This window comes from Mya arenaria, chromosome 17 (genome assembly GCF_026914265.1).
Source record: "Mya arenaria isolate MELC-2E11 chromosome 17, ASM2691426v1".
NCBI lineage: Eukaryota > Metazoa > Mollusca > Bivalvia > Myida > Myidae > Mya > Mya arenaria.
The window spans coordinates 3,801,135-3,808,906 of NC_069138.1; positions in this window are offsets into that span (position 1 = coordinate 3,801,135).

Here is a 7,772-nt window from a genome sequence, read left to right on the forward strand (position 1 = left end):
ACAAGACAGAAAATGAGACAAGACAGAACATGAGACAACACCGACCATAAGACAAGACAGAAAATGAGACAAGACAGAACATGAGACAACACCGACCATAAGACAACACAAAACATCAGACAAGATCAAACATGAGACAACACAGAACATGAGACAAATCAGAACATAAAACAAAACACAAAACATGAGACAACACAGATCATGAGACAACACAAAACACAAGACAACACAAAACATGAGACAACATAGAACATTGGTCAAGACAAAACTTTTGACAATAAAGAATATGAGAGAAAACAGAACATGAGACAAGACAGAACACGAAACAAAACTCACTATGAGACAAGACAGAACATGAGACAAGACAGACCATGAGACATGACAAAAAATGAGACAAGACAGAACATTAAACAGCACAGAACATTGATCACGATAAGACTTTTGACAAAACAGATTATGAGAGAAAACAGAACATGAGACAAGACAGAACACGAAACCAAACTCACTATGAGACAAGACAGAACATGAGATAAGGAAGACCATGGACAAGACCAAACATGGGACAATACAGAACATGAGACAAGATAGAACATTAGACAAGTTAAAAATCCAGACCATATAGAAAATAAGACACATGCCAGAACTTTAATTACTACAAAATGTACAACTATGGACAATGAATACATATAACAGTCTAACATATGACACAAATATCACTTTTTACTAACGATATTTTGCCTCTTTAAGAATAAGGCATCAAAAAACTAAAATTTGCCAGTTTTTCTTCTGGTACATTTCGAAGTAATACGGAGCTTGATGATTCTATGCAGAAAGTGCCTCCTACATATGACCATAAAACATAGCTACTGTACATAAATGTTGTGTGACATTACTAGTACGCGTTCACATAGCTACACGATTGGAATTGTAGTCTCGTGGTTTATGTATTGCACTTTTTTGCATATCTTGGTGACGTATGGTTCATTATGTATATACTTGGATGACGTAATGCACACTATACATATACCTGACTTAAAACACTGAATTGAAGTTCACAAGAACCCGTACCCATAAAAGTTGTCTTTCGCAATGTCTGTAATATGTACTCATATTAACGTATTACTTTACTATACTATGCCAGGCAAAGAAAGTTATTGTATGTGTACCTTAATGCATAAACATAATATAACTGTCCATTTATGTATCTGTTTGTTTACTGTTAAAATGCTTTTTATAACAGTTGCATGTTTTCTAACTTGTTCATTATTCCTATATTGCTAATGGCTAAACGAAATTATATGAAACTAATATTTACAGTGAAATAGGATCATACTTGTAAAGAAACGATGCACTGTAAAAGTAAATTAACTTCTGCTTATGGTATAACCAATGCTCAGGTTTAATGTTTTATTTTATTTATTTTCTGAGTTAATGAATGTCATCGCCTGTCGTTTAGAAAACTGTTAAGCATTTTCAAAAGGGTATACTGCCATTTAGTGAACCCTATCGGTAACACTAGACCGCCGAAAGTGTCGTCTGTCTAGCTTTTCTATTAATAAATCACAACAACGGGACAAGCTGTTAAACATGAATTATACAATTGTTTATGTGTGCTCTTCAAGTGTGCTAAGGAACGACAAACAATTATTTTCTTTCTTTACAATGTTCTTTTGTTCTTCAAATGTCGTCATTAATATTTTAACAAACAAAAAATGTACGATTAATTAAACGCATTTATTAAATATTTGTCCTCCTAATTCTTATTCAGCAGTAGTAGGATAATGATAATCAAACGTAATACGCATACCTTGTTCTACCTGGTTCTTCCTGGCTCTTGAGGGAAACTGTTTAGCCCCGAAGGCCTGTCTTTTCACTCGCATATTATCATCACTCTATTGAACGAGAATGGGCCTCCGAACCAACACGAAAAAGGCGTTCCAACAGGTCGCCCCCCCCCCTTATAAGCGCCAACCAAAGTACTGTAAACGATTCCAAAATACTGCCATATAAGCATATGTTCATAAAGATAAACCGTAAATCAATTCTGCAAAATCATGCATACAAAGAACTATTGCATGCGGGCATACTGACTGTTGTCATAGAATCTGCCAATCATTATTAAGTTGAAGGGTGCCAGTTTAAGGTAAGCAAGGTAGCAGTATACGGACTATGGCGGATTTATCACATGACAAAGAGAGTGATACATTAATTCGGCGCGTAACTGCCTGTATGCGAGTACGCTGCTGAATCGACATGATTCTGAAAAAAAAACTAAAAAAAATCAGCCAAAGTTGCTTGACTTCTTGTTCTTAAAACAGCCCATTTTGCAGTAATAAATAAAGCACCTCAGAGCACACAGAATGCACCAGATTGCACCATGGATTTTAGAAATGTTCGACCCCCCCCCCCCAGCACAAATGTAAATCCACAAAATTAGAGGTCTAGCTACGCCCCTGATAATTGGTGCGGACGGATCGTTAGTTTGCGTTTCAATATTTTCTGTAGCCCGAAGAGAGATCACCCTTACAGGCATGTAGCGTTCGGATCAAGCGTTTACTCCCCATACACTGTATTGTTAATGAACGACTTGAATTCATCTAATTCAAAATGATATTGCAAATGTTCGTTTCACATCATTTTAAGAGATCACAACAAAAACATTGTATTATAGGATATTAATTTTTAAGGGGCTTGCTCGTGTTTTCAAAAATGCACTTTTTTAAGATGAAATAAAGTGTGGCAAATCATAAGAAGTGTTAAGGTACCGACGGTTTGAACCCTAACAAATGTTGTTATATATTCCAGTAGTGCTTTTAAAGTCCACGACTTTGAATATCGTTAGTAACGATCTTCAACAAAGAGTTTAAAGGTTTGATTATCCCCTAGCTTATGTAAGAGTCCTTGTGGGCGATGGGTTTTGTTGTCAGTTTTCAAACCCGGCGAGGGTTTGCTCCGCAATTAAACTAGGTTTTTGTATACCTTAATTGTATTTTTTCTACAATTTCGGTATCAAAGAGTAAACCACTTATAATTTTAGTGTTTTCAAATACATTACTCTGAAAAATAAAACTTGGTCCAAGAACATGAGCGAATCCCTTTAAATAGCATAGAGGTTGTTTATTCTGTGATTTTATAAAGGCTACGTTATTTCCACAGCGAAACATCATGACATTTTCTGAACTCTCTATGGTGCGAAATTGTTACAGTTACTGTTGGTGTTTATGATCTACAGTTCATAATGACGGCTACCACCGCGCCAAAGGCACACATTTCAATATCGAGAGCGGCAATGCGCCCCCGTGATCTACCGGCTCCGACCCTTCCGTTGACGAGCTTTCCTACCTAGAAACTCGACTCGGGAAAGGTTCAGCTTCCCAGGCGAATGACATCTTTAACATACACTTAAGCCTTTCACAAAATTAAAGCACTGATAGTGCTGAACGGCAGATTCCTTCTATCTGATATTCAAAAAAGATCATATGAATGATAGTATGGCACCCGCACTTACGCTTGCCCGTCCCTCACTCAACCTGCTGACACATCCGCCCGCTCACTCACCACTCAAAACCAACTCACACCCCAACCTACTGTTTTTAAAGTGTATTCCATGAGTAGCAGAATAAAATGGGCATCATAGCAAAAAGATTCAACCGAACTTTTATACTCGTGTGTTATTCTATTATGCCCATCAACTTTTACGAGAGCACCACTGTAGTATAGAAAATACTCTTTCAATTACCAAAGATAGTGTATAGCAAATCATTTACAAATGTACATAGTTAAACCAATTATCCGTAACAGCACTCATTCATAAGAATGTTCATACGCAGACGACTTACAAAAAAATGCAGGGGTTGATATGTTTTGAAATTTACACAAATATACAATGCAATACAGAAGAAAAATGACCCAGCTTACCAATAAGTTAAATCAGAGGTATATATTAATGGATAGATATACGACAAATGTTCTTCCATCTTACACACAATGATATTGGGTATATTTCGTCTTAGTTATATTTCCTTTTATAATTCTTCCACTTAAAAATTTAATTATCACAGTAAATCCATTGAATGCGCTAAATTGTTTCCATTTTTTAATGTTGAATTAAGACTGTTCAAACAAATACATATTCTTTATAAATGAATTAAAATTAAGTAGACTATAAAACGACTGCAGGATGTTTTGAAAATGTGAAATATTTCAATATCTTTTATCAGGTATAGAGCAACAGTCGACCAATCGTCTTGAAAATTAAGAATGTATGCAATCCATATGATCGTGTACTTATTGTAGTCAGTTACGTGTGCCACTTTGTAGCAGATACTAAAATATATATGCGCTGCGTTCATTTAGATGCGTGCATATATTTCACAGTTCAACTGACGAGTCATAACGCGCATTGACACGCCTATTTCGGAACCAACAGTTAGCGACGTGTACTGGTATGGCACCAAGTTGCTTTGTAAAAGTGACATTTTCTCTGAAAATTGACATAATATAAGTAACTACACTAGCGAAGTGAAGTCGCTACAGGCTAAAAAGTACAAGCGTAATAAATAAAGTATATTTTGTTATTTGTTCATTGAAAATACCTCTCTTTATGAAACAAGCTTTGCAGCGATAAATGTGTTTGGTAATCAATTTACAATTCTGCTTACAGTTTTCAAATATAATAAGAACAACTATATTTACAAAGCAGGAACCAACATCTCTGACATAGGATACAATGCTACTTCTGCTACTCTGTTACTCTGCTACTGCTTCTGCTGTTGCTGCTGCTGCTGCTACTGCTTCTGCTTCTGCTACTACTACTACTACTACTACTACTACTACTACTACTACTACTACTACTACTACTACTACTACTACTACTACTACTACTACTACTACTACTACTACTACCACCACTGCTGCCACTGCTACTACTATTACTACTTTTACTACTACTACTACGACTTCAACTACTACTACTTCTACTACTACTACTACTACTACTACAACTACTACAACAACTACTACAACTACTACTTCTACTACTACTACTACTACTACTACTACTGATACTACAACAACAACAACAACAACTACTACTACTACTACTACTACTACTACTACTACTACTACTACTACTACTACTACTACTACTACTACTACTACTACTACTACTTCTACTACTACTACTACTACTACTACTACTACTACTACTACTACTACTACTACTACTACTACTACTACTACTACTACTACTACTACTACTACAACTGCTACTGCTACTGCTACTGCTACTGCTACTGCTACTCCTACTGCTACTACTACTACTTCTGTTACCTCTACTTCTTTTAATTCATCTTAAGGTTTATAAATGCTTCCCCATTGTCTGACACATTGTCAACGCAAAACCTGACACAGGGAGTATGCAAGAAAAGGTAGTAGTAGACAGACCTTTAAGGATCCACGAAAGTTGAAAATAATTCCGATGTCTCCTCGCGGCAATCCCCTACGTTGAGTCAAGTCTACATGACACCAACTAGCAAACACATCCCTGAATACACGTCCGTCAACCATTAGTCCTGCTTGGGAGAAAAAAAAAAACAATATTTATTTTCTCCTTACCGTTCATATTCGGGCTAAAGCAGTGAGCTTTTGTAAGACTATTCACGATAAAATACCAAAGCGTATGGATTTACAGACTTGACCGATGTCAGAGAATGTAATGGGGATATCGTGTGGCACATGTATCAATCAGCGTTTGCATTCGATATTGAAGTAAGTATAATTCTTACGTTCTTATGTTGGCGCATACAATAATCAAAACACATCAATCACTGCACGAGTTATGAAAAACTCTCAAAAAACTTTTTGGAAAACCGCAAAATAATCACTTTGAATATTTTTCTGAATGATGAACCTTTTGGGCTACGCCATAATTATATAGGGTACACTTATCTCTGTACTATATTATTTTTCTAAAATAATAGGTATTAAAACCATTTTCTTTTCTTATTTATCGAACTTGTACTATGAACGTTATATTTCCGTAATTGGTGGTTAAATAAACTCACAGTATAAGCTTAGCGTCGTAATAATAAATCGCTGCCATTCTGATTTTCCCATTATTCAATTGTAAGAGATTTGATACATAAAATAAAAGATAATATTGAATTTCCGTGAACTTCAGATATAATACGTTGTAAGTTACTGTTTGTGTAACTTATATTCTGCGGTTAGGTCGTACCATTAATGGGCAAATTACACCAAAATAAAAGTCCCTACTCATTATTACATGCCCCATTACTTTAAATTGACACATGACAGTAAATGAAAGCATGGTCATACCATCTCAGACTGTTTGCTACCTTCCATATTTAAGTTTTGGAGCTAAATGTTTTGTGATTTCAATTATAGGCGCTTGATCTTATTTTAGTTGTTTACATTTTCATCGCACAGATTGTCATTGTACGTCAGATATTGTCATTTTACCGAATCCGTTCAACCAATATTATTTTTCTTAGGAGAAACGTACTTTTTCCCTAAAAGTGTAATGCTTAGTACACTAGTGGAGATTTCTCCCATTTATGATGTTGAGGGTCGTGCAGCACTAGAAAACAGTAATATCGTGCATGCAAATTGATCAATTAACAATAGAATGTATGAGAAATAAAAGTTATTTGTTTTGTGACCTTTGAGTAGTGTGCGTGGAAATAAATAGAAAGGTATAAACGCATTCTACTTATTGAACGTTGTCCGTGACAATATGGTACAGTGAAGTTTTAATTCCCCCACTAACATCAGAATTGAAAATATACACTCGGGTTTGGCGCTCGGTTCGTACAGTTGCAGAAACTAAAGTAAGAATAAAATAAATTTTAATCAGCCTACATCTATCTTCAATATGGAAGTGGAACATGAATTATTCATACAAACAACACAAATCCTAGCAGATCTGAAAATAAAAATCAGACAGAAATTAAACGTAATTAAAGCAAACTAGAGTCATTTAAACAGTATGTGTATGAACAAATACTATAACTATATAAAAAAAAACATTTGAAAAAAAATCATTCATTTACTGTTCTATGGCGGGTAGGTTATTGAAGGTCAGTTAGAAACTCCTTCGGTTCCTTATGGCTCCTTTAAACATCGCTTGATTTTTCTTCTTCTCAAAAGAATTTGAATTTCTTTATAAATATGAAGATTGCTAGATTCCCAGCTATTATTGCTCAGTCCTAATGAAACTGTCCAATGATTTCTCAGTTTTGTTCTTGGTCTGATGTTGCATCTACAAGTTGCATTCATTGTTGTGTTCACATACTGGCACTGGTGTAAAGTGCATTATTTTGATTTTGAAAATTTCTATATATTTTTTTTTTCTATTTATCAACAGTAATCATTTTTATTCGCTTTTACGATTTTTTCGCATTGATGCTGCGATAACTACTCACCAATAGAAATAAGCTTAAACATTGTACATGTCTCTTTAAAGCTGTCAGAAAACTATACACTTAATTCAGACCATAACTTATACTGTAGTGAGATATGCATACTTAAGAAATCCATTCTCACAATAAACACTATTGAAGTATAAATTTCTAAAGGATTGAAGTATTTGAAACAGCTCATTTTATGCCTTTTATTGTATAAAATACTTGCGTCTGAGATCCTGTTGATTAATCGATATTGCTTGCAATTTACTTTCAAACAGATATTCAATATTCGCTGAAAGCTTTATTATATCAAATATTTAAACAGTTGACAGCCAATTCAACTAA